This window comes from Lepidochelys kempii, chromosome 7, assembly GCF_965140285.1.
Source record: "Lepidochelys kempii isolate rLepKem1 chromosome 7, rLepKem1.hap1, whole genome shotgun sequence".
NCBI classification, from domain to species: domain Eukaryota; kingdom Metazoa; phylum Chordata; order Testudines; family Cheloniidae; genus Lepidochelys; species Lepidochelys kempii.
Window position 1 is genome coordinate 92191620 of NC_136386.1, and position 27712 is coordinate 92219331.

General features: G+C 43.3%; 1 long non-coding RNA gene across 1 annotated transcript; it reads left to right on the forward strand.

The window, feature by feature from the left end:
* Positions 1 to 38: 38 nt before the first annotated feature.
* LOC140914889 (uncharacterized) lies at positions 39 to 27498 on the forward strand. The gene is made up of 3 exons (XR_012160029.1): positions 39 to 272; positions 24001 to 24118; positions 27252 to 27498. It is a non-coding gene; the product is annotated as an uncharacterized LOC140914889 (long non-coding RNA).
* The last annotated feature ends 214 nt before the right edge of the window (positions 27499 to 27712 follow it).

Consider the following 27712-nt stretch of genomic DNA (forward strand, 5'->3'; position numbering starts at 1 on the left):
TCGGAGGGCAGGCGGGCGGCGACAGGCTGTGCCCCACTTTGTGTCCAATCAGAGCGTGCGGGGTGCGCGCGGAACAGGGCAGCAATGCGTAAACAAGCCCGGGAAACTCCTCCGCCCCCCGCGCCGCTCCCTCGCACTCCGCTCCGCCGTGCTCTCCCCCGGCTGGCTCCCGCAGCCGCCTCCTCCGCCCCCGCCCGCCCGCTCCGGAGCGCCCTACCGTTACCTGCCGCCCGCCCGCGCTCCCCCCCAAGCTCAGGGCCTCTTGAGGGAAGGTAAGGGACCCGTCTGCCCGCACGCCCGAGCAGGGGGCTGGGGAGCCCGGTTCTGGGGCGCAGGGGGGCGAGCAGGTGTCGTAACAAGTTGCTTAACGTGACATTGCTGTTGAATCATGTTGCAGGGAAGAGCAGCAGCGAGGCAGGAGGGAGGTGACGGGCTCCAAGGGACTGGAGCAGAGAGCCACAGAGTAACTTTCTCCCTCATTTCCCTTTAATTAGAGAGCCTGTTTCAGGGCGGGCAGAGGCTGAGCGAGCTGAGATGTCTGGCTGGAGAGAGGGGGAGAGAGAGAGAGAGACCCTGAAATGCGTTTGGAAGAAGCTGCTGCAGTTTGTGATGCTTGTAGCTGGGGACTGAGAGCAGCAGCAGCACATTCGCTGTTTGGTAACAAGCAGGTTTGCATTTGATTGCTGCGTGTGCTTCCACCAAGGATTTTCCTAGCAAAAGAGCCTGGGTGGCTAGTTAGTGAGCAATAGGTTCTGGTTCAGACCATCTGTTTCTAGGGTAATTATCTCTAGTTAATGCTCCATGGCAGCGTCGTTGGCTTCCGTTTTGATTAGGTTGGATTATTATATAAGGAGGAGAGACAGAAGTCCTCTGTTGCACAGAGAGCTACTCCTGTGCATTTCTCTCTCCAAGTAGTTGGGGATAGGGGGACTAGTCATGGCCCAAAGGATGTAGCCAGTGCAGAACTGGGAGACACACCTGTCTGAGCCCCCAGGCAAAACTGATGAGCTCTTTTTATGCATACTGTTGGGTGTGTTTTCCAGTGGTTGTGGTGGAAGTGAAATACAACCCTTTGTATTTCCTCATTGCACATTTTTTCCTCTTACTCTGCATATTTCTCACTTTAAAAAATAAATGTTTGAGCACAAAAGTTTAAGAACTTGTTTTTTGCTTTATTATTGAGCATGTTTAGTATGTTAGTATGATCTGGAGATGACTGAATGAATCATCATCTATATGGAATAAAGGCTGGTGAATCATCTTTCTCACACACATGTGTGCATGCATACACACACACAAAATACATTGTTGTTGACAGTGAAGGATCAGTGTCTGAAACAGTGGGAGGGGGATAGGATGTACTTTGCACTCAAAAACCCACCCCAGTTTCCTGAGGCTAGGTCATGAGCTGAGAAAGTCTTGCGACACTAAACTGTTATTTTCTTGGCACAGTCAGAAAAGAGTGGTAACCTGTGCCTTTATGAACTAACCAACCCTTTGATTTCCTTACTATCTTAAATGATATTAAGGTTGCCAATATCTCATCATTGATATTTGGGGTGCAGGACAGGAAGCAGTATATTTTAAATCAGATTTGAACAGGGAAAAATATGAAATTGTATAGTTATATATCTGTAAAACATAGGCCAAGGACATTCTTTGTTAAATACAAAGATTTTTTAAAAGGGTTTTGGTTGTAGGCCAAAATAATTGACCTATTTCAAAATAAAAGTTTGTTCCAAGCATTCTATATTTTGGGGGAAAGCTGAGCCAATTTACTCAATAAATGTGCTACAGTTGCACTCTTACATAAACTACAGTCTGATACTGCTCCCTTTAAAGTTGATGGCCACTGGCTCCACTGAGACTATTACTGGGTCCTTAGTATACAGCTTCTCTCTGGAATGCAATTTGCATACCTTCCCCTTTTCCTGGACTTCTGTCTCCTGTCTTCTTGTATGGAGGCGGTAACATGAAATTTACAATTCCTCTCCTTCCCTGTGATGCCAACTTGCATTCAAGAATGAAGCAGCCAAGTATAGCAGGGGAAAATGCTGTACAGGTGAGTCGCATCATACACGCATTTAACTTGTGCGAATTCAACTATCCGCACTCGGCAAACAAAAAAGAAAAATAACAAGATACCTATAAATAGTGCAGGTGATTCCGCCCACCATTCCACTCAATGACCGTATGCCCCGGAGTGAGCGTGAGATGGGAGACGTGAATCTGTTGTTCCCTCAGTTGGTCTCAGTTCCTGCATGCCTCTCATAGTGTGAGCATCTCGCCATGCTGAGTGTGATTCTAGACTTTAAAGATACTGTACGTATTTTTCATACAACATGGCCGCTAAACAAGAGCCAACTAGTTCATCTGGTGCCCAGCCGAAGAAACAGCAATCTGTTCCAACACTGGAGGAAAAACTGGCTGTGTTGAACTTATTGAGAGTAGATATGTCGGTCTCCAACGTGGCGCGTAAATATGGCCACAATGAATCTAGCATCCGTGCCATCAAGATTTGAGAGAGAGAAATTCGTCAAGCCGTGGCATCAAGTGCTCCAATAACTGCTAAGATGATGAGCCAGGTGCGTGATAAGACTTTAGTGAAGACTGAAAAGGCATTAAACTTATGGCTGGAAGATGTGAACCGTAATGCGTGCCTATCAATGGCAACACGTTGTGAGAAAAGGCTCTTAGCCTCTATGCGCTGTTCAAACCTCCTGCCGAAGAGGGACAGCCTTCTGATGAGAAGGAATTCAAAGCCAGCCAAGATTGGCTTAACAGTTTTAGGAACCGCTTCAACCTCAAAAATGTGCAGACTACTGGTGAAGCTGCATCTGCCAATGAAGAGGCAGCAAAAGCCTACCCCAAACAATTAAAGAAAATCATAGAAGAAAAGGGCTATCTTCTGGAACAAGTTTTTAATGCTGATGAGACTGGGCTCTTCTGGAAAAAAAAAATGACCAACCGCACTTACACTTTGAAATCAGAAAGAGAAGCCCCTGGCTTCAGAGCAGCTGAAGATAGTGTGACCGTGTTGTTTTGTGGCAATGCGGCTGAGCATTTAATAAAACTGGGCTTGTTCTACAGGGCTGCAAATCCCTGTGCCCTAAAAGGCAAGAACAAAAATCTCCTGCCTGTGTTCTGGCAATCAAATAAAAAGGCTTGGGTAACAGCAGCATTATTTCTGAATTGGTTCCACAAGTGTTTCATTCAGGAGGTCATGCGGTACCTTGTAGAGAAAGGACTTGACTTTAAAGTGTTGCTGATCATAGACAATGCTCCTGGCCACCCTGCGGCACTCTGGTTTGCGCATAACCATGTTGAAGTCCTCTTTCTCTCTCCCCCCCCCCCAATACCACCTCAAACCTCTCAACCAAGGCGTGATTTGCTGTTTCAAGGCCACATACACGAGGCTTACATTCTCACAGATACATAGCGCTATGGATGCTGATCCCAAACTTAATGTGATGGAGTGTTGGAAGTCCTTCAACATTGCCGATTGCATCCATTGCCTGTTTAATATAAGTGATGCAATCAAGCATGAAACAGTCAATGCATGTTGGCGAAACCTATTGAAAGAACGTGTGAATGATTTTAAGGGTTTCCCAACCATTGACAAAGAAGTGAAACGCATTGTTCAGGTGGCCAGACAAGGGGGTGGTGATGGCTTCGTCGACATCCTTGAGGAAGAAATTGAAGAATTATTTGAGAGCCGTAGAGAAACCTTGACTAACGAAGAGTTATAGGAACTGATAAAATCATCTACAGAAGATGATGACTAAAAGGAAGAGCCAGCAAGTTGGAATCTTCATAAATTTGCTGAAATGTTCCAAGCAGCGAAACACTTGAATGATTTAATTTCTGAATACGATCCCTCTGTGGAACGAAGCCTCAAAATCACATGTAGTATTATGGACAATTTGAGACTGTATCAAGAAACGTTCGAGCAGCTCAAGAGACAACAGCGACAGTTGCCGATCACCATGTTTTTCAAGGAAAAACAACCAGCAGCAGATGAGCCTACGCAATCAACTTCTCGAGCTGAACCAGAGCCAACCACTTCGTCTATGACTAGCTCTCCATCACCCAAGTTCTCCGTCACCTGGATCGACATCATGCCCTGATGACCCTTGTAATTACCCCTCTGTAATTAAAAATACAGTACTGTAAAATTATATTTTGCATATGTACTCTTTATTATATACAACCCTGTACAGTAATATATATAAATGTATACACAAAACCATGTACAGTATACTGTGTTTTATGGCCGATTTAAGGGATTTTCAAGGGTAATTTGACTATACGCGATTCTCGCCTTACATGCTGACTTTAGAACCTAACCCCCGCATAAGATGCAACTCCACTGTACACATTCAGGCACCTGCAATACAAAACATAAGTACTGTGTCATAAGTACTGTGGGGTGTGTATATGTTTGTGTGTGTGTGTCCATTTAAACAGTCTCTATTTAAACCCCCACCCTCTTGTCTGGTCGTTGTACATCCTTTATTTCGATGGCCTTACCAAATTCATGGTCCATTTTGGTCAATTTCACTGTCATAGGATTTTAAAAATAATAAATTTCATGATTTCAGATATTTAAATCTCAGATTTCATGGTGTTGTAACTGTAGGGGTCCTGACTCAAAATGGGACTGGGGGGGTCGCAAAGTTATCGTAGGGAGGTTGCCATATTACCACCCTTACTTCTGTGCTGCTGCTGACAGCAGCACTGCCTTCTTCATAGCTGGGTGGTGGAGAGCGGTGGTGGGTGGCTGGAAGCCCAGCTCTGAAGGCTGCACTGCCAACAGCAGCAGTGCAGAAGTAAGGGTAGCATGGTATTGTATTGCCACCCTTACTTCTGTGCTGTTGCCTTCAGAGCTGGGCCTTCAGCCAGCAGCTTCCACTCTTTTATGCCGCACAGCTCTGAAGGCAGCATCACAGAAGTAAGGGTGGCATGGTATGGTATTGGCACTCTTACTTCTGCGCTGCTGCTGGTGGGGCGCTGCCTTCAAAGCTGGGTGCCCAGCCAGCAGCCGCCACTCTCTGGCCACGTAGCTCTGAAGGCAGCACAGGAGTAAGGGTGGCAATACCGTGACGCCCCCCCGCCCCTCGTAGCCACTTTTTGGGTTGGGAGCCCAAGTTTGAAAAATGCTGGTCTTCCCTGTGAAATATGTATTGTATAGGGTAAAAGTACACAAAAGACCAGATTTCATGGTCCTTGACACATTTTTCACGGCTATGAATTTGGAATCTTATCTCTAATGGGCTGAGCTCCATACCTGCAGCTCTTCTCCAGAAGAGGGCAGGAAAGCAAACATGTTCATGGACAGGGTTGCTGTTAGTGTCTCCTACATTACTGTTAGGAGAGAGGGGGCATGCCATCTTCTGTGTTCATACAGAGGTGAACACACTGGCACTTCATAGATAATTCTATATCAACAAATAGTGTAGTTGTTGGATGTAAAAAGACTAGATTAATTCAGCGTTCACTCTAATCATTTTAACACTCAAAACTCAGGAAGTTCAGCAGTTAACAAGGGTTAGTCTGCATAGCCGTGGTAGCTCAGCAATATTGGACACATTAAACAGGAGGTATATTTAAATGAATAAAATATTCATCAGAAATAGGTGTGCAATATGGCCAAGTTAACACAGAAGTGGAAAATTTAGTTTGATATGTTTAAATTACCAACATTAATGCTGCATCAACGTTTCTTTCATTTAATTTTCTTTAAAACATCTACAAACAGACAAAAAGAAGAAAATCCATATTTTATTTGGGTACTGTTTGGCACAAAAGTGGAACTGCGCTAAGAAAACTAGCAGTAAAGCAGTATAAAAGGACTATCTGCTCCACTTTTTTCTTCTGTTCATTGTAAAATACACAGAATAAAGTGAGATGGAATGGCAGGGTGCCAAACTCATGGGTGGGTTTAAGGAAGATAGAGCATAACACTCTTTTTCGGATTGGTAGGCAGATTGCTGTATTCTACATACCAGAACCCAAAGAACAATGGGGGTAAAGTGGTGTGAGAAAGCAGATAAAAGGGGAGTGTCAGATGAACTTTGAATCCTGTTGCTTTTATTGTCTTATATCAGGGAAGCATAGTTTTCAATAGGATACACACCGTGATATTCCAAACCTTAAACCAACCCCATCCCTCCCTATTTCTTTAAAAGAAATGTTGAGTATAAAGTCTGAAGTATTAAATCTTGCTTATGAGGTATCAAATGTTCCCACTTGCTTCACAGACTCTGTGCCATTGATGGTTCATGCCACAGCACCGTCATGTAAATCTCTTCCTGCTACCTAAAACTGGAAATGAGTAGTCAGCCTCCCCACTGGAAAAAATTAACAAGACACTTTCCTCACCCCCGTTCCTGCTTTAGAGACCCTTGCTAGATACCTGCAGTGATCCAAAGCAAAGATCAGACTACTATGATAGACAGCAACACTACCGGAGGCAAAACTGGGAAAAATACAATATTTTCTTTAACATCTATAGAAAAAATTCTCCACAGAACACACACTAGTCTGTGGATTGTTTGTCTACAAACTCCTTAAATGAAGATACTTGTTGCCAGTTCCTACATGTCGTGCAAGGTAATAATTATATCTAAAATAGGTTTAATTTCTTTTGCTAGTTACAAATATAAATCAAAATATAATGGAGAGTAGGGCCAGAAAAGACCACTGTGTAACAGAGTCTTCCACCTTCCATTCTCCATTCACTCAATCATTCCTGTTAATGCCTTATCTAACCTGTTCTTGAATCTCTGTGGTATTGGTGCCTTGACCATTTCCCTTGATAGTCCAGTTCTCTATTGTACCTTTTCTTAACTATTTTTTCAATCACTGTAGTGGTCATGAAAAGTGCTAGCTTGACAGCCTTTGAGGCTGAAGCCCTTTATCAACAGAAGAGGTATAGCACAGGCAGCAACCTCAATCATGTGGCAAGACAACCTTTAAGTGCACGTATTGGGAGGAGTGGTGTTTCAATCTCCATTCTTTGTTCTCTCTATGAAAACTGGCTGTGAAAACTTTGTGGTGGTTTTGTGATATGCAGGATACATATTCTCACTTGTCAAGGAGGGACTGAACTATTTCTGCCACCATCTCTTTTTACGTATAAAACATTGAACAGTCCTCATATGGTAACAATTTATAGTGACAACTGACCATGTTCCCATTTGATCCGGTAACCTAAAGGTGAAATGCTCATTTCCCATTACTAACTGCCAAATCCATCCAGTCCCCAAGAACTTTCCTAATAGCTACCCACACCTTTTTGTTCCTTAGGGTTAGGACATTACTGCTTGTTCTGTCATCTTCTGAGACTAAATAATTTTCTTCCTTTATGCCATTACCTTAAGTGTATGTATTTGTAAACTTGGAGTGCTTTTGCTGGGTTGATGTATGACATACAAATGGAAACAAACTGGTTATTTTAAACAAAGAAAAGAGGAAAGAGGAAAAAAGTTAACCCTTCAGCCCTTGAAGATGTTTGGATACCACAGTCCATTTGCATGAGTGTTGGAGCTCCATGTTTGCACTGTAGGCTTATTCTGCTTGGTGCCAAGTGAGAGAGAGAAGTTTTTTTTTAAATGGGTTTCCTCAGGCTTAGTGTAGAGTTGCATAAGCTATACAATTATTTTTAACTGATTGGAGCTCAGTAGCAAGTTCATATCATTTAGTTTTTAAATGTTAATTTAATTTGAACGAACCTCTTAAATTTCTTTATCTTCAGTTCCATCACTCTGGACTGGAGGCTTTCTTCTTTCCAACAAATAGATATTGGCAGTTTCCAGGCAAATTTGCACTGACTGAAACCCTATGCCTCTTTACTGATGTCAGTGGCGTTTACAGAGTATAATTTCACTGCAGAATTTTGCCCTTCAAATGTCCTTAATGTTCTGTTCTCCACTCATTCAGCCATAGTGGCCTCTCCTGTACCATGTACTGCAAGACGCACTGGAAGACCTATTGAACTGCACTTGCAAGCAGTTTTCTTAGTTCTCTGTCCAGCAATTTGTTTTTCATGAAGAACTTTTCAATGAGGAATATTAAGGACAGAAAGGGATGGAAATGTCCCTGTTTCAAACCACTATATTGTGACCTTTTTGCCTGAAGTACAATAATAATCTTATTTGCCCAAAAGGCACTACTGTGGAGACTCAAGGAGAAAAGGCCTTCCTCTCTGAGGGGCTTAAAAATTGTATATGGAAGTTGCTGGGAGTTGTTCAACTCTCAAAGAGTACTGAAGCCTCAGTATTGTTTCCTAATTCACTTATACTCTGTAGTGCACACCAACAATCTGTTCACCCTGATATATATTTTTTTAATTGTTGGCCACCCATATGGCTTTTTCTGACAACTTTTCAGTTTGTCATTTAGGTGATGCTGTAATATAAATGTTTAAAAGTGATTCTAGGTTTAGGAATTTGCCCAAGTCTTCTCAAAACAAAATAAAAAAACCCCACAACATTTTACTGCAGGGATAAGAGTGTTCTCCCCAAGCACCAGAGCATTATAAAAGACAAATAGCATTAAACAAATAGTTAATAATAAGAATGAAAACAAGTAAGCCTAAATTTTGCCCTTGGTGACTCCTGTGAAGCTCCAATAACTACAAGGGCAAGTGCACAGGAATCACTGATGACAAAATTAAACCCTAAGAAAATTAAAATTTGAACTTTGTTTAAAAACCAAAACCAAAATGAGTTTCTATGGACAAAATGTCCTGCGCTACTCTGACTGGGATTTGGGATATGTTGACTATGAAAAAAAGGCTATATAAAACCAAATACTGTGGTATGACTATATTGTAGAGAGATAATTTATCTTCATATTATACTTATAAGGGTGATTTTTTTAATTGGTACTACTCTGAAGGATAGGAAATATGTGAATTTACAATATAGTGATACATATTACATTTATATATCTTTAAATTATTGCAATTCTTGGGTCAGTTTTCAGGACTAGAAGAGTTGCCTACTAGAATGGTTTAGGCTGTAACTTGCTGTTTCCAGTCTTTCAAGAGTAATGTATTCCCTGCACATGTTGTTCTGTAACAGAAAACAAAACCTCTCTCCCACCACCAATTTACTTTGCAGTAAAAGTGAACAACTTGGTGTCTGAACATATAGATGAGTAACTCTCTCATACAAAGATATAAAGCCATTGAGGGTTTCTGGTGATATCATTAAGCAGAACATAAATGATTTCTCTTTAGAATTTTAAGATGGTGTATTCTTGTATACATTATTTTTAATATAAAAGATTACGTTTTTTTAGAAAATGTCTTTGCATTCCGTGTAGAAAAGAAGCAAGTTGGTTTCAATATACATGCAATCAGTACAGTTAATATGGGTGTGTGATGTGGTATACCCATATTAATTACATTTATATTTTGGTGACCTGTGGGAATAGCATGTTGGAGTCAATTCTGTTCTCAGTGGGACTATTCATGTGAGTAAGGGCTGTGGAACTTGGACTTATATAAGAAATGAAACTAGGATGTTACAAATATTTTTATCCCAGTCGTTTTCTAGCATTTCATCCTGTGGACCATCTTGTGAAAAAGACCCTCTTATGGAACCATCTCCCCTTTCCACCTTCCCCAGTTACCCACTTCTTGGTTCTCAAAATATTTTGTTCTGCCGACCATGAGCAAAAATTCCGTGGACAACTGGTGGTCCATAGGTCAGAGTTTGAGAACCATTGTTCTATTCACATATATAAATAATACCTGCAGTTTGAAGTCACGTGTATGTAATTAATTATATTTATTATTATTATTATTATTTGATATTGTGGTAGGGCATAGTAACCTTGGTCAGGATCAAGACTTTATTAAGATCTGGAATTTCCCAAGGAGTAGTGAGTATCTAAAATGACTGCTGCCATAAAAATAAAGTGTAATACTGTTCAGGTGGCATTTCAGTGCTAGTTAGCCAATGATCAGACAGCCAGATGAGTTGAGTTCTGTTTTTTATCCAGTGGGGATCATGTTGGTGTTAAGGATGAGTAGTTGCTTTACTGGAAATGAGACAAGAGGATAAGAGTCCCAGGAGTCCCTTACAGAAACATCACTAGTAGTTAATGCAAGTGTAACAACATTATTCACCAAAGAGGGAAAAACAGCATCAGAATAACATCCAGGCTCTGGTTTAATGCCAGAAAATCATAGCTATTCTTCACAGCTAAGGATTAACTCTTGGGTATCTAGTCACAATGAAGGAACAGTTGGATCAATTGTTCTCTATGTCCACTGAAGATAAGACAAGTTGTAATGGGCTTAATTTGCAGCCTGGGAGATGTTAGGAAAAACTTTCTCATTATATGGGTAGTTAAGATCTAGAATAGGTTTCCCAAGGAAGTTGCGGAATCCCCATCACTGGAGGTTTCTAAGGTTAGACAAATACCTTTGAGGGATGATCTAAGTTTACTTTGTCCTGCCACATTGCAGGGGGCTGGACTCGATGAGGTCCCTTCCAGCCTACATTTCTGTGAAAGTTAGGAATATTTCTTGTTTTCATGATTTTATGGAATTTATTTCCTTTAATTATGTAAACAAGCACCTATGGTAGCTGAATGGCAATAAGCACATTATATTTTAATAAAATTAAAGAGTAACCTGACTAGATATTGCTTAATTTATAGTTTCCCTCCTTGAGAATTGATTTTGCAAGCCAGCAAAATCAGACCGATAGTTTTGATTTTTTTTTTAATCTTAACTTTTTATTTCAGTAAGATTTAGATGAGCTTTCTCCCCCCTTCCCACATGTGCCCAAATTTTCAAGTGTGTGTTTGCAATGACCAATGCACATGCATTTGAAATAACATACACATAAACAAGTGCAATGCCTGATGTCCTATGTATGTGTGCATTTGAAATCCCTTACTGATGTGTGCACTTTTCTGAGTATGATCTTTTGAAAATTTGGATCTTAATTTGTATTTGTTACAACACTGAATAAGATGCAAAATTTTCCATTGGTTTCACAAGAGATTTTCCATTGAATTCAGAGAGGCTGGATTTTAGCAATTTTTATTGGTTTCAATGGGGCTTTTCTATAACATCTGGCTTTGCTCAAAATTTCAAGAGTAAGTTTCCGTTCAAACTGATGGTGCCTTCCTATTGAATCTGTTCTGGTATCCCAGAAGAAAAAAAAAATCTGAGTTGGCTCTGTTCATTCAAACCAAGGTGAATTCTGCATGTTAGAACTTGTGCCAGTTTCTTTTTTACTCAGGATTGTTTATTGCTCCAACCCTACCCCCTTCAGGGAACCTGGAAGAACCAGCTTCCTTTAGCCTGGTCATATGCTCTTTAGAGCAGGGGTAGCCAATAGGCGGACCAGGGGCCAAATCTAGACCACCAGATGCCTTTGAACTGACCTCAAAATCTATTTATTTAGTTATCATTTTTTTAATTATTATTATTATTTTCTCTGGAGTCTGGACCTTGACTAGACGTTGTCCAAGAAATTTGGACCTTGACAAAAAATAATAGATTACCCCTGTTTTAGAGTAACCATTGTTCTAGCAACTTAGAGGCATTCAGCGTTAATGACTTCTTGATTGTCCTGAAGTAGCTTCCAGATAGGGTTTGTGAGAGACATGACCAGTCTTTGCTAACAAGTGGCTGATTCAGTACACACTGAGGGTCACTTTATATACATAGTGTTAATAAAATCAATCCGAATACATAAGTTTTACATAGACCGATGCCCTAAACTGTCACATATGGGATACCGCCCCTCTCTGAGGTGTGATTATTTCACTGATGATACATATTGATTCATTTTTGGTGGTGTTCTGCTGGGGTGAGTCTAATTTTTCTTGAGTTCTGGTGTGACAAGCACATTTTCCTGTAGTTGTGTATGAGGCATATGGGAAATTGATCGTGTCTTTCATTAGCTGAAGTGTTCCTCTGTAACTTGATGTTCTTCATTGACGAGATTTCCTTTGTGGCCATTCTAATCACAAATATTACAGAAGAGCAAAAGAGGGTGATCTAGAGAAACATTACACAGAACGATAGTGAAAGAAGCCAGATCCATCAACATGACACTCAGGAATCTGAAGAGACCAGGGCAAGAGCAAAATAAGTAGCAGAAATTGGTGGACATCCTCCACACCTGAAGTGGTGTGAGGATAAATTAAAAAGAAAGATGTATATGTTTGTATAGATGAACCACCAGCCTGTTAACTAGTGTTTCTATAGCCGGTCCCACACCACAGGAAAAAGAGAACTGTGTACTCAAAGTGATCCATATTCTAGGGAAATCAGAACACTATTAGACCCATTATAATATTATTAATTAAATAAGGCTACTCCCATCTTTTCATGTACTCTGTGTGTGTGTGTGTGTGTGTATATATATATATATAATCTGCCTACTGTATTTTCCACTCCATGCATCTGATGAAGTGGATTTTAGCCCACGAAAGCTTATGCCCAAATACATTTGTTAGTCTCTAAGGTGCCACAAGTACTCCTTGTTGTTTCTGCAATAATACTGGTTTACTATTCGTTGCACGAAGATTCAATAGTAAATTGGTGGGGGTTTTCTATCATGTTTTAAGTGTTTGCCAAAGTCTTTTTGAGCCTCTAATATAGCTCCATAAGGGGAATCAAACTTACTTGTATAGATCCTCAATTCTCAATGTTCCCTCAAAGATGAGGTAATCTGAAGAATCAATCCTTACTATCTCCCAAAGATAGGGTTGCCAACGATCTCGGATTGGCCGGGAGTCTACCGGAATCGGCATCAATCTCCTGGTGACTATTGAAAGCAATCTGGGAGATTTTACTAGGCCACTAAAAGTCTGGTCCCTACTTGCACGCTCCTACTTGCTTACTCCGCGCTGCTCCTGGAAGCGGCCAGTCTGGCTGCTAGGTGCAAGGGCGGCCAGGGGGTCTCTGCGTGCTGCCCCTGCCCCGACTGCCATCTCCACAGCTCCCATTGGCCAGGAACCACAGCTAATGGGAGCTGCGGAGACGGTGCCTGCAAGCAGGGGCAACACATAGAGCCACCTGGCTGCTCCTGAGCCTAGGAACCAGACTGGCCACTTCCAGGAGCCGCCCAAGGTAAGCACCGCCTGGCTGGAGCCTGCACCTCAAACCAGACATGCCAAACCCATGAAAAAAACATAGAAATTGCACTTGGTTTTGGCTTAATTGGCTTGTTGGCTAGTTTTTGGCTTGTAGCTTGCTGCTGCTTTTTTTTTTTATCAGCTCCCGTGAAGCAGGGGCAAGGGGTGGAGAGAGTCAGGGATACATAGCAGGCCCACCACAGTCCCAGACTGCATGCCAGGGGGATTTAGTCATATAGAGTGTAGGGGTTCTTAGGGATTGGCTTATTTTGGCCTTATTTTGAAATGGGATTAGCTTGATTTTTGGCTTATCGTGAAAGTTGGGGTGCTTATTTACCGCATGAAAGCTGGCAACTGTGCCCCAAACCCCCTGCCCCAGCTCTGAGTCCCTCCCGCACCTCAACCCCCTGTCCCATTCCCTATTGCACCCCAAGCTCCTGCTCCAGCCCGGAGACCCATCCTGCACCCCAAAACCCTCATCCATGGCCCCACCCCAGAGCCTACACCCCCTCCTGCACCCCAAGCCCCTGTTCCTACTCTGAGCTCTCCCACACTCTGAACCCCTTGTTCCCAGCACAGAGCCTGTTCCTGCCTCTGCCAAAGAATTACTAGGTGATGTTGGGCAAGTCCTCAAGGAATCAATTCTGAAGCACTTAGACGAGAGGAAAGTGATCAGGAATAGTCAGCGTGGATTCACCAAGGGAAAGTCATGCCTGACTAATCTAATTGCCTTTTATGGGTATGTCTACACTACGGAATAAGGTCGAACTTATAGAAGTCGGTTTTTTAGAAATCGGTTTTATATATTCAAGTGTGTGTGTCCCCACAGAAAATGCTCTAAGTGCATTAAGTGAATTAACTCGGCGGAGTGCTTCCACAGTACCGAGGCTAGAGTCGACTTCCAGAGCATTGCACTGTGGATAGCTATCCCACAGTTCCCGCAGTCTCCGCTGCCCATTGGAATTCTGGGTTGAGATCCCAATGCCTGATGGGGCTAAAACATTGTCGCGGGTGGTTCTGGGTACATATCGTCAGGCCCCCGTTCCCTCCCTCCCTCCGTGAAAGCAAGGGCAGACAATCGTTTCGCGCCTTTTTTCCTGAGTTACCTATACAGATGCCATACCACGGCAAGCATGGAGCCCGCTCAGGTAACCGTCACCCTATGTCTCCTGGGTGCTGGCAGACGCGGTATGGCATTGCTACACAGTAGCAGCAACCCCTTGCCTTGTGGCAGCAGACGGTACAGTACGACTGGTAGCTGTCATCATCATGTCCGAGGTGCTCCTGGCCACGTCGGCTGGGAGCGCCGGGACAGACATGGGCGCAGGGACTAAATTTGGAGTGACTTGACCAGGTCATTCTCTTTTTAGTCCTGCAGTCAGTCCTATTGAACCGTCTTATGGTGAGCAGGCAGGCGATACGGATTGCTAGCAGTCGTACTGTACCATCTTCTGCCGGGCAGGCAAGAGATGAGGATGGCTAGCAGTCGTACTGTACCATCTTCTGCCGAGCAGCCATGAGATGTGGATGGCATGCAGTCCTTCTGCACCGTCTGCTGCCAGCCAAAGATGTAAAAGATAGATGGAGTGGATCAAAACAAGAAATAGACCAGATTTGTTTTGTACTCATTTGCCTCCTCCCCTGTCTAGGGGACTCATTCCTCTAGGTCACACTGCAGTCACTCACAGAGAAGGTGCAGCAAGGTAAATCTAGCCATGTATCAGAGGCCAGGCTAACCTCCTTGTTCCAATAAGAACAATAACTTAGGTGCACCATTTCTTATTGGAACCCTCCGTGAAGTCCTGCCTGAAATACTCCTTGATGTAAAGACACCCCCTTTGTTGATTTTAGCTCCCTGAAGCCAACCCTGTAAGCCGTGTCATCAGTCGCCCCTCCCTCCATCAGAGCAACGGCAGACAATCATTCCGCGCCTTTTTTCTGTGCGGACGCCATACCAAGGCAAGCATGGAGGCCGCTCAGCTCACTTTGGCAATTAGGAGCACCACCACACGCATTATCCAGCAGTATATGCAGCACCAGAACCTGGCAAAGCGATACCGGGCGAGGAGGCGATGTCAGCGCGGTCATGTGAGTGATCAGGACATGGACACAGATTTCTCTGAAAGCATGGGCCCTGCCAATGCATGCATCATGGTGCTAATGGGGCAGGTTCATGCCGTGGAACGCCGATTCTGGGCTCGGGAAACAAGCACAGACTGGTGGGACCGCATAGTGTTGCAGGTCTCGGACGATTCCCAGTGGCTGCGAAACTTTCGCATGCGTAAGGGCACTTTCATGGAACTTTGTGACTTGCTTTCCCCTGCCCTGAAGCGCATGAATACCAAGATGAGAGCAGCCCTCACAGTTGAGAAGCGAGTGGCGATAGCCCTGTGGAAGCTTGCAACGCCAGACAGCTACCGGTCAGATGGGAATCAATTTGGAGTGGGCAAATCTACTGTGGGGGCTGCTGTGATGCAAGTAGCCCACGCAGTCAAAGATCTGCTGATATCCAGGGTAGTGACCCTGGGAAATGTGCAGGTCATAGTGGATGGCTTTGCTGCAATGGGATTCCCTAACTGTGGTGGGGCCATAGACGGAACCCATATCCCTATCTTGGCACCGGAGCACCAAGCCGCCGAGTACATAAACCGCAAGGGGTACTTTTCGATAGTGCTGCAAGCTCTGGTGGATCACAAGGGATGTTTCACCAACATCAACGTGGGATGGCCAGGAAAGGTGCATGACGCTCGCATCTTAAGGAACTCTGGTCTGTTTCAAAAGCTGCAGGAAGGGACTTTATTCCCAGACCAGAAAATAACTGTTGGGGATGTTGAAATGCCTATATGTATCCTTGGGGACCCAGCCTACCCCTTAATGCCATGGCTCATGAAGCCGTACACAGGCAGCCTGGACAGTAGTCAGGAGCTGTTCAACTACAGGCTGAGCAAGTGCAGAATGGTGGTAGAATGTGCATTTGGACGTTTAAAGGCGCGCTGGCGCAGTTTACTGACTCGCTTAGACCTCAGCGAAACCAATACTCCCACTGTTATTACTGCTTGCTGTGTGCTCCACAATATCTGTGAGAGTAAGGGGGAGACGTTTATGGCGGGGTGGGAGGTTGAGGCAAATCGCCTGGCTGCTGGTTACGTGCAGCCAGACACCAGGGCGGTTAGAAGAGCATAGGACGGTGCGGTACGCATCAGAGAAGCTTTGAAAACCAGTTTCATGACTGGCCAGGCTACGGTGTGAAAGTTCTATTTGTTTCTCCTTGATGAAACCCGCTGCCCCTTGGTTCACTCTACTTCCTTGTAAGCTAACCACCCGCCCCTCCTCCCTTCAATCACCGCTTGCAGAGGCAATAAAGTCATTGTTGCTTCACATTCATGCATTCTTTATTCATTCATCACACAAATAGGGGGATGACTACCAAGGTAGCCCAGGAGGGGTGGTGGAGGAGGGAAGGAAAATGCCACACAGCACTTGAAGCACAGCACTTTAAAAGTTTACAACTTTAAAATTTATTGAATGCCAGCCTTCTTTTTTTTGGGCAATCCTCTGTGGTGGAGTGGCTGGTTGGCCGGAGGCCCCCCCACCGCGTTCTTGGGCGTCTGGGTGTGGAGGCTATGGAACTTGGGGAGGAGGGCGGTTGGTTACACAGGGGCTGTAGTGGCAGTCTGTGCTCCAGCTGCCTTTGCTGCAGCTCAGCCATACGCTGGAGTATATTGGTTTGATCCTCCAGCAGCCTCAGCATTGAATCCTGCCTCCTCTCATCATGCTGCCGCCACATTTGAGCTTCAGCCCTGTCTTCAGCTCGCCACTTACTCTCTTCAGCCCGCCACCTCTCCTCTCGGTCATTTTGTGCTTTCCTGCACTCTGACATTATTTGCCTCCATGCATTCGTCTGTGCTCTGTCAGTGTGGGAGGACAGCATGAGCTTGGAGAACATGTCATCGCGAGTGCGTTTTCTTTTTCTTTCTAAGCTTCACTAGCCTCTGGGAAGGAGAAGATCCTGTGATCATTGGAACACATGCAGCTGGTGGAGGAAAAAAAAAGGGACAGCAGTATTTAAAAACACATTTTATAAAACAGTGGCTACACTCTTTCAGGGTAAACCTTGCTGTTAACATTGCATACATAGCACATGTGCTTTTGTTACAAGGTCGCATTTTGCCTCCCCCCACCGCGTGGCTATCCCCTCAACCCTCCCCCCTCCCTGTGGCTAACAGCGGGGAACATTTCTGTTTAGCCACAGGCAAACAGCCCAGCAGGAATTGGCTCCTCTGAGTGTCCCCTGAAGAAAAGCACTCTATTTCAACCAGGTGACCATGAATTATATCTCACTCTCCTGAGGATAACACAGAGAGATAAAGAACGGATGTTGTTTGAATGCCAGCAAACATACACTGCAATGCTTTGTTCTACAATGATTCCCGAGTACGTGTTACTGGCCTGGAGTGGTAAAGTGTCCTACCATGAAGGACGCAATAAGGCTGCCCTCCCCAGAAACCTTTTGCAAAGGCTTTGGGAGTACATCTAGGAGAACCGCGAATGCCAGGGCAAAGTAATCCTTTCACATGCTTGCTTTAAACCATTTATAGTATTTTAAAAGGTACACTCACCAGAGGTCCCTTCTGCGCCTGCTGGGTCCAGGAGGCAGCCTTGGGTGGGTTCGGGGGGTACTGGCTCCAGGTCCAGGGTGAGAAACAGTTCCTGGCTGTCGGGAAAACCGGTTTCTCCACTTGCTTGCTGTGAGCTATCTACAACCACCTCCTCCTCCTCCTCCTCATCTTCTTCGTCCCCAAAACCTGCTTCCATATTGCCTCCATCTCCATTGAAGGAGTCAAACAACACGGCTGGGGTAGTGGTGGCTGAACCCCCTAAAATGGCATGCAGCTCATCATAGAAGCGGCATGTTTGGGGCTCTGACACGGAGCGGCCGTTCGCTTCTCTGGTTTTCTGGTAGGCTTGCCTCAGCTCCTTAAGTTTCACGCGGCACTGCTTCGGGTCCCTGTTATGGCCTCTGTCCTTCATGCCCTGGGAGATTTTGACAAAGGTTTTGGCATTTCGAAAACTGGAACGGAGTTTGGATAGCACGGATTCCTCTCCCCAAACAGCGATCAGATCCCATACCTCCCGTTCGGTCCATGCTGGAGCTCTTTTGCGATTCTGGGACTCCATCATGGTCACCTGTGCTGATGAGCTCTGCATGGTCACCTGCAGCTTGCCACGCTGGCCAAACAGGAAATGAGATTCAAAAGTTTGCGGTTCTTTTCCTGTCTACCTGGCCAGTGCATCTGAGTTGAGAGTGCTGTCCAGAGCAGTCACAATGGAGCACTCTAGGATAGCTCCCGGAGGCCAATACCGTCGAATTCTGTCCACAGTACCCCAAATTCGAGCTGGCAAGGCCGATTTAAGCGCTAATCCACTTGTCGGGGTGGAGTAAGGAAATCAATTTTAAGAGCCCTTTAAGTCGAAATAAAGGGCTTCATTGTGTGGACGGGTGCAGGTTTACATCGATTTAATGCTGCTAAATTCGACCTAAAGTCCTAGTGTAGACCAGGGCTGGGATGAGATAACTGGTTCTGTGAATGAAGGGAAAGCAGTGGACATGTTATTCCTTGACTTTAGCAAAGCTTTTGACACGGTCTCCCACAGTATTCTTCTCAGCAAGTTAAAGAAGTATGGGCTGGATGGGTACACTACATGGTGGGTAGAAAGTTGGCTAGATTGTCGGGCTCAGCGGGTAGTGATCAATGTCTCCATGTCTAGTTGGCAGCCGGTATCTAGCGGAGTGCCCCAAGGGTCGGTCCTGGGGCCGGTTTTGTTCAATATCTTCATTAATGATCTGGAGGATGGTGTGGATTGCACCCTCAGCAAGTTTGCGGATGACACTAAACTGGAAGGAGTGGTAGATACGCTGGAGGGTAGGGATAGGATACAGAGGGACCTAGACAAATTGGAGGATTGGCCAAAAGAAATCTGATGAGGTTCAACAAGGACAAGTGCAGAGTCCTGCACTTAGGATGGAAGAATCCAGTGCACCGCTACAGACTAGGGACCGAATGGCTAGGCAGCAGTTCTGCAGAGAAGGACCTAGGGGTTACAGTGGACGAGAAGCTGGATATGAGTCAACAGTGTGCCCTTGTTGCCAAGAAGGCCAATGGCATTTTGGGATGTATAAGTAGGGGCATTGCCAGCAGATCGAGGGACGTGATCGTTCCCTTCTATTCGACACTGGTGAGGCCTCATGTGGAGTACTGTGTCCAGTTTTGGGCCCCACGCTACAAGAAGGACGTGGAGAAATTGGAGAGAGTCCAGCGAAGGGCAACAAAAATGATTAGGGGACTGGAACACATGACTTATGAGGAGAGGCTGAGGGAACTGGGATTGTTTAGTCTGCAGAAGAGAAGAATGAGGGGGGATTTGATAGCTGCTTTTAACTACCTGAAAGGTGGATCCAAAGAGGATGGATCTAGACTCTTCTCAGTGGTAGCTGATGACAGAACAAGGAGTAATGGTCTCAAGTTGCAGTGGGGGAGATTTAGGTTAGATATTAGGAAAAACTTTTTCACTGGGAGGGTGGTGAAACACTGGAATGCGTTACCTAGGGAGGTGGTGGAATCCCCTTCCTTAGAAGTTTTTAAGGTCAGGCTTGACAAAGCCCTGGCTGGGATGATTTAGTTGGGATTGGTCCTGCTCTGGGCAGGGGGTTGGACGAGATGGCCTCCAGTGGTCCCTTCCAACTCTGTTATGCTATGATTCCATAAGTCATGTTAAGGAAAACGTTGAGTTGGCTGCTAACTGTATATTCCTGTTTCCTGGGTGCCCAATATGAGACACTTATAGCCAGGTTTGTAGAAGTGATAAGCACTCACAGCTGCCACTGAAGCCAAATGGAGCTGTACTTGGAACATAAAGAGTGCTATAATGTGCCAAGTACCCAGGGTCCAATTTTTAGGGTATCTCAAGTAGGTACCCCAAATTCATAGAATCACAGAATATCAGGGTTGGAGGGGACCTCAGGAGGTCATCTAGTCCAACCCCCTGCTCAAAGCAGGACCTAATCCCCAACTAAATCATCCCAGCCAGGGCTTTGTCAAGCCTGACCTTAAAAACCTCAAAGGAAGGAGATTGCACCACCTCCCTATGTATCACATTCCAGTTCTTCACCACCCTCCTAGTGAAAAAGTTTTTCCTAATATCCAATCTAAACCTCCCCCACTGCAACTTGAGACCATTACTCCTTGTTCTGTCATCAGCTACCACTGAGAAGAGTCTAGATCCATCCTCTTTGGAACCCCTTGGAAGTAGTTGAAAGTAGCTATCAAATCCCCCCTCATTCTTCTCTTCTGCTGACTAAACAATCCTAGTTCCCTCAGCCTCTCCTCATAAGTCATGTATTCCAGTCCCCTAATAATTTTTCTTGCCCTCCGCTGGACACTTTCCAATTTTTCCATATCCTTCTTGTAGTGTGGGCCCAAAACTGGACACAGTACTCCAGATGAGGCCTCACCAATGTCGAATAGAGGGGAGCGATCACGTCCCTCGATCTGCTGGCAATGCCCCTACTTATACATCCCAAAATGCCATTGGCCTTCTTGGCAACAAGGGCACACTGTTGACTAATATCCAGCTTCTCATCCACTGTAACCCCTAGGTCCTTTTCTGCAGAGCTGCTGCCTAGCCATTCGGTCCCTAGTCTGTAGCGGTGCATTGGATTCTTCCATCCTAAGTGCAGGACTCTGCACTTGTCCTTGATGAACCTCATCAGATTTCTTTTGGCCCAATCCTCTAATTTGTCTAGGTCCCTCTGTATCCTAGCTCTACCCTCCAGCGTATCTACCACTCCTCCCAGTTTAGTGTCATCTGCAAACTTGCTGAGGGTGCAATCCACATCATCCTCCAGATCATTAATGAAGATATTGAACAAAACCAGCCCGAGGACCAACCCTTGGGGCACTCTGTTTGATACCGGCTGCCAACTAGACATGGAGCCGTTGAGCCAGACGATCTAGCCAGCTTTCTATCCACCTTATAGTTCATTCATCCAGCCCATACTTCTTTAACTTGCTGGCAAGAATACTGTGGGAGACCGTATCAAAAACTTTGCTAAAGTCAAGGAATAACCCGTCCACTGCTTTCCCTTCATCCACAGAGCCAGTTATCTTGTCATAGAAGGCAATTAGATTAGTCAGGCATGACTTGCCCTTGGTGAATCCATGCTGACTGTTCCTGATCACTTTCCTCTCCTCTAAGTGCTTCAGAATTGATTCCTTGAGGACCTGCTCCATGATTTTTCCAGGGACTGAGGTGAGGTTGACTGGCCTGTAGTTCCCCACATCCTCCTCCTTCCCTTTTTTTAAAGATGGGCACTACATTAGCCTTTTTCCAGTCGTCCGGGACCTCCCCCGATCGCCATGAGTTTTCAAAGATAATGGCCAATGGCTCTGCAATCACATCCACCAACTCCTTTAGCACACTCAGATGCAGCACATCCGGCCCCATGGTCTTGTGCTCATCCAGCTTTTCTAAATAGTCCCAAACCACTTCTTTCTTCACAGAGGGCTGGTCACCTCCTCCCCATGCTGCAGTGCCCAGTGCAGTAGTCTGGGAGCTGACCTTGTTTGTGAAGACAGAGGCAAAAAAAACATTGAGTACATTAGCTTTTTCCATATCCTCTGTCACTAGGTTGCCTCCCTCATTCAGTAAGGGGCCCACACTTTCCTTGACTTTCTTCTTGTTGCTAACATACCTGAAGAAACCCTTCTTGTTACTCTTAACATCTCTTGCTAGCTGCAACTCCAAGTGTGATTGGGCCTTCCTGAGTTCACTCCTGCATGCCCGAGCAATATTTTTATACTCTTCCCTGGTCATCTGTCCAATCTTCCACTTCTTGTAAGCATCTTTTTTGTGTTTAAGATGAGCAAGGATTTCACTGTTAAGCCAAGCTGGTTGCCTGCCATATTTACTATTCTTTCTACACATCGGGATGGTTTGTTCCTGTAACCTCAATAAAGATTCTTTAAAATACAGCCAGCTCTCCTGGACTCCTTTCCCCCTCATCTTATTCTCCCAGGGGATTCTGCCCATCAGTTTCCTGAGAGAGTCAAAGTCTGCTTTTCTGAAGTCCAGGGTCCGTATTCTGCTGCTGGAGGAACCTGTTGACAATTTGAGTTTAAATCTGTCTGTGCCTCACTTTCCCCAATCTTTAAAATGGGGATAATAATATCATCTAATTTCACAGCATGTTTTGAAGATAAATTTATTGATGTTTGTGAAGCCTTCAGATGTTATAACAATCAGCAACATAGTAAGAGAAAGTTAAATATTAGTATTCAGTGCAGGGTTTGGATTGTGTGCTGTAAATAAGGCCTGAGGCTGCACACTGTATGAGAAAACTAAAAAAAAATTTGAATAACCACCCATTAACTGAATGGATAGGTGTTGGAAAAATATTATATGGTGTTGTCAGTGAAGGCTGTATCGTACATGCACACAAAGAGGATTGAGCTCTTTTAACTTTCTTTGCTTGTAATTATTATTTATATTACAGTAGTGTCTTGAGTCCCCCAACCTGAGGTTGGTGTTTTACAAATATAGAGGAAGTCCCTGTCCCAGAGACTTTTCAGTCTAAACAAATGGGTGTGATAGACAAACTGGGATTAGGAGAGGCAACAGTAATACCACCATGTCTTTCATAGACTGGCTGGGTGTGTAATTTTTAGGTACAAAAGTGCTGTGGAGGTTGTTTTTAAAAGTTGTCCCAGCTCCCCACCTTCCTAACCATTATCAGCCATCTGTGTTCCATAGTCATCACAACAGATGCCTATGGAACTTGAGGAGGACACAGCAGTGGTGTTATGGATTAGTTTGTGGAGGGTGTTCATGCATGAGGGGTGAGAAGGCACACGTGGAAGAGTGGGATAATAGAAACAAATCCAAGATACTTCAAATTAAAGATTTTAGAAACATTTTTTTAAATATCTCAACAAACAGGATTACTCAGGCTCACTAGAGTGAGTGGGACCTACTGTATTCACCCAAACATTTCTTTAAAATATGACTTGGGCCTTAATACAGTTTCCTATGCTTTTCTACCCAAATGGAAGACATTTCTTAGGAATCACTGAGTATCATATCAACAGGAGCTGTTTCCTGAGTGTCTGGTATGGGACAGTTTTGTAATTTAGGGAAGATCACACCTCTTTTGTATGATGTCTTCTGCAACTATTGGCGCTCTCCTTAGGTGAGAAGACAAACTGTTGGAATTAATGATGGTGACAGTTTAGCCCAATAATCAGAGGTGTCACATGACCCCATTGCTGCTGTTGTACTTTTGCTTCTGCTAGACTTTTCCCTCCTACCACAGTTGTGTATGCACTGAGGCTCATGCACCTTGTGGAGTATTGGCTGGAAGCCCTGATGCTCCTGCTTCACTCACTCTGCCATTTCTGTAGGAATTCTCCCTAGGAACTCCACCAAGTATGTGCATATTGATCCCTGGGTCTGTACCAAATATGGAGGCAAACTTGTTCCAATGCCTAAACAATGCATGGGACCCTACCAACTTGCTGGATAGCCACCATTCTTGTTTAACTGAGTACTGAACTTCACTCAGTTAATTAAGAATGGCAGCAAATAGACTGTAGAGAATTATATTGTGATGAGTAAGCAGCATGTGCATCCATTAAATATTTTCAGTTTAAAAATATTTTGCTGTGTGTTCTGGTACATTCCTGTTTCAAATCTTTCATCCTTGTCCTTTCCCACTCCTGCAACTGTGGCATTTCTTTTTATTAGGATTATTTTCAAGATTTTATATTTCAAGGGTTTTATTTTTCATTAATCATTTTGTTCTTTTCCTTTGCATGTTTCTGGTTATCTTACAAGGATGAGGAGTTGGTGAAAACTCCAGGTAGAAGATAAATTAAGGAATCAGAAGAAACTGGAATATACCACAAAGAAAACAAGCAAGTGTCCCGGAGCAGAATCTAGAGTACAAGTGCTGGTATGAAACTACAAATATTTTTGTTGGACTTAGGACAGTGTCTACCCTGGAAGAGAAACCTGACCTAATATAGAGCACAGTTTGTAAAACAGTTCTCCTTGGTCAACACTGGCCAGGCAGAGTGTTGAAACCATCCTTACTAGAAGGACAATATTTAAATATGATTTTGGCTAACACAGTATTGCTTCTACTGCACATGGGGCCTGTTTCTCTTCAAGCTTGAAGTAATAGGTTGTATAGTGTCTTGATTCCTTATATGTAGCAATACCAGGCTATTACCTTCTAGCACTAGGTTTTGAAATGACGTTGTTAGAAATATTGACTCTGATTATTTTTTCAATAGTTGCATAACTTTTTTGGAAACTATTATCAGGCACATTGCCTTTAAAAAATCAGAACATATTGCAATAAGTACTCTGCACAAAATTGATCAGTTAAAATCAGTTAAAATTTGCTATAATTATGTATTAAATGATAATAAACAGAGGGCATTTTAAAATCATTGCATCTGTTCTTAAGTGAAGATTTAAGCAACTAAGCAGAGAGTTAAACAGCAATATTTATAATCAAATAGGATTAGTTAGGACTTGTTGAATTTTGAGTGTTTAATATTATACAAGGGAATAGGGAGGGGGACGTATAATATCTCTTACCCTGTCTCCCCTCAATGTAAAGCCAAAAGGTAGTTGAATGATTCATTTATGACTGAAGAAGATATTGGCATACTGTGTTAATCTAGATAATCCAACCTCAATTTCACATGTCAGAGTCCCTGGTCCTATGATCCCACTGAAATCACTGACAAAATTCCCACTGAATTAAGGGACCAAAGTTTGCCTTGTTATAGCAAGGTTGTGAAAAGAAAATATGTGGATTTACATGCTCTACATCTGTGAGCCCAAAATCAGCGTGAAAGGGGGGCTTTACCAATTAAATCAGATTTTGTCATAAGTATGTAAGACAACATAACAAGGAAAATATAGACAGACTCACTCACAAGGGATTTAGTAATGCTACAATTAGAAAAAGAACATTTTCATTTTTGTGACTAATTGTTGTTGTTTCCATAACTTGGCCATTTAAAGTCTCAGACTAAATCTTCGTATACTTTTACATTTCATGTTGTCTGCGTGGAGTCAATCACCCCTCCTTTGGAAACTGCTTATTTTTCAGCACTGTTTGGGGGCTGAGGAGGTTAGATCTAGATTGGAGATAAAGCTTCCTTTGGTGGTTTCAGATATTTGCTTTCTTTTTGTAATCTTTTTAATCAAAAATCTTCATAGTGTAACATTGCATGGCCTCTTGACATACTGCAGATTGTCTAGTTCCATACACCTATGGCCTTAAATAAGAACACTTACGTAGTGTCGACTGATCAAAACTGGAGTTATGCTCTTACTATCAGATTCCAAGCAGAATTCTAGCTGTGGCATTTTGTACCAGCTGAAGTCTATTAATGGCATGCAGGGCAAAACAGCATAAAAGGGCTCTACAACAATAGTCTAAACAAGATGACACAAAGGTTTGAATAAAGACCTATGCGTCAGCAGAAATGAGGTGGAGATGTAATCTGGCAATATTCCTAAGGCAATATAATGGAGATTTCCATAAAACAAACATTTCATTCAAATGTTAGACGAGACTCCAGCTGAACTGCTAAATTGCAAATCCTGGGGAAAAAAAGCATTCTAAAAGAGATGGAGAGAAAAGACAGAATTAAGAGATGAGTGATTTTTAGCTCGTGTTTATATCCCACAAACCCTTGCATTAAGTTGTAAGAAATATCTAAATATGCCTTGACACTATTTAGGCATTCACAACAGAGATAGCAAGTAGAGTATGGGGACAAATTAAATTTAATTGTGTTCCCAGTATATAAATTAAATTAAACACCATGGTGATAGATCAGTTCACCTAATAGTAGTATGTAAATCAAGGCACCTGGAATGGTATAGTGGAACTCTTGTGATAATATATGTAATAGAAGAGCAGACATCATTATGAGATACAAACTGATTGTTAAGAGGAAATAGGAGCCTAATTTAGTACAGCACCATGATCCAAAGAGAGTTAGATATGATAGATGCACTAATCATTATAGTCAGAGCCTCAAAAAATGTCCCTCTTATTTCGGGAGGTGCTGAAAATATTGAAAAGGCAATATGCTTAGCCTCTGATTGTGGGGACAGGAACTTAAATTGCTCAGCAATAATCCCTCTGACCATTTTGGGAGTAGCAAGGAAAGGCCCAGAAACTGTATGGCACTGCATGCATATATGCAAAGGGACAAAATAAAGGCTGCACATTCAGCCTTGACTGTCTGCTTATTTAAACAAATCAAAGTTACCTTAAATGTGTGTGTTTAGCTTTAAATTATCTTTCCTCTCATTTCATGAGTTGAACAAATAATACCCAATGAGTTAGAAGCAAAAGATTGTCCATATCTAAATCAGCACCACGTATTGTCTTCGTATAATCTATTAGTCTCAATGTGATTTTAAGATTACAAAACAGGTATTTTTTGTTGTATATGAAACTTATCTGACACTTTGGCTGGGTGTAAAATTGTTGCCTCCAATTTAAACTGTATATTGTGATTAGTAGATTAAATCTATCCCAACTAATTTTTTCATTCTAAAAAAAAAAAGCATGTAAAATAAGAATAGTGTGTTACAGTATCTGTTGTACCAATTGATAATATTTGATAAAAAGGAGGCAAGTAAATTACAAAAAAATTTTAAAAGGAAAACCCCAAGAGTTCTTCTGGAAAGATAGTTTTAATTTTTTTTTTTTTTTTTTTTAAAGAAAGTCATGCTTCAGTGGACTCAGAGCATATATTTGAGCCTAAAGTGCCAGATCCAAGATCTAGGAAAAATAAATATCTTGTGGCTGTATATGACAGTTGTCTAAAGGCAGTGCAATTTGTACTCTTAGTAGAAGTAGAATTATCAGGTGTGTTTGAGTTCTTGGAAGACAGTTTTCAGAAAGGATATAAAGTCCCCTCCCTTTTCTTTTTTTATCAGCCTCAGAATTTTAATGTTTCAGTACCTGATCAAGTTTTATTCTCCAGTAAATCAATGGACCTGATTCTCAGTAGCCAAATTATGTCACCTTTGTGCTCCCTTCATTCTAGGGCTGTGCAAGAAACTGCCTGGCCCCTAATATAGAGCAGCCTCAGGAGTTCTATAAATGATGCTCTGCTTTCCATAACCATCAATGGCTATCAGACAAAGAACAGCTATCCTACAGTGCACTCCAGCCACATCTTCAACACACCCATGATCCACCCATACATCAGGGGGCTGATGTAGAGCCCTTATGCTAGCTTTATATCAGCTAAGAAGGCACCCTGCATAGAGGATATTGTCGGGGAGGATTGACTGTTTTGGCTGTGGGGTTTTTTGTTTTTTTGGGGGGGGGGGCAGGGATGAGGTTGTTTTTTGGGAGGCAGATTTTGTTTTATTTTTGTTGCTTTAATATACATGTTGCTATGTAGTTGTTAGAGAAGGCAATGTATAAGTGACCCTACTACGGAAATTCTTAGCTATTATAATCTAATCAGTTGCACTATTCAGGAGTGTGTGATTTTGTCTG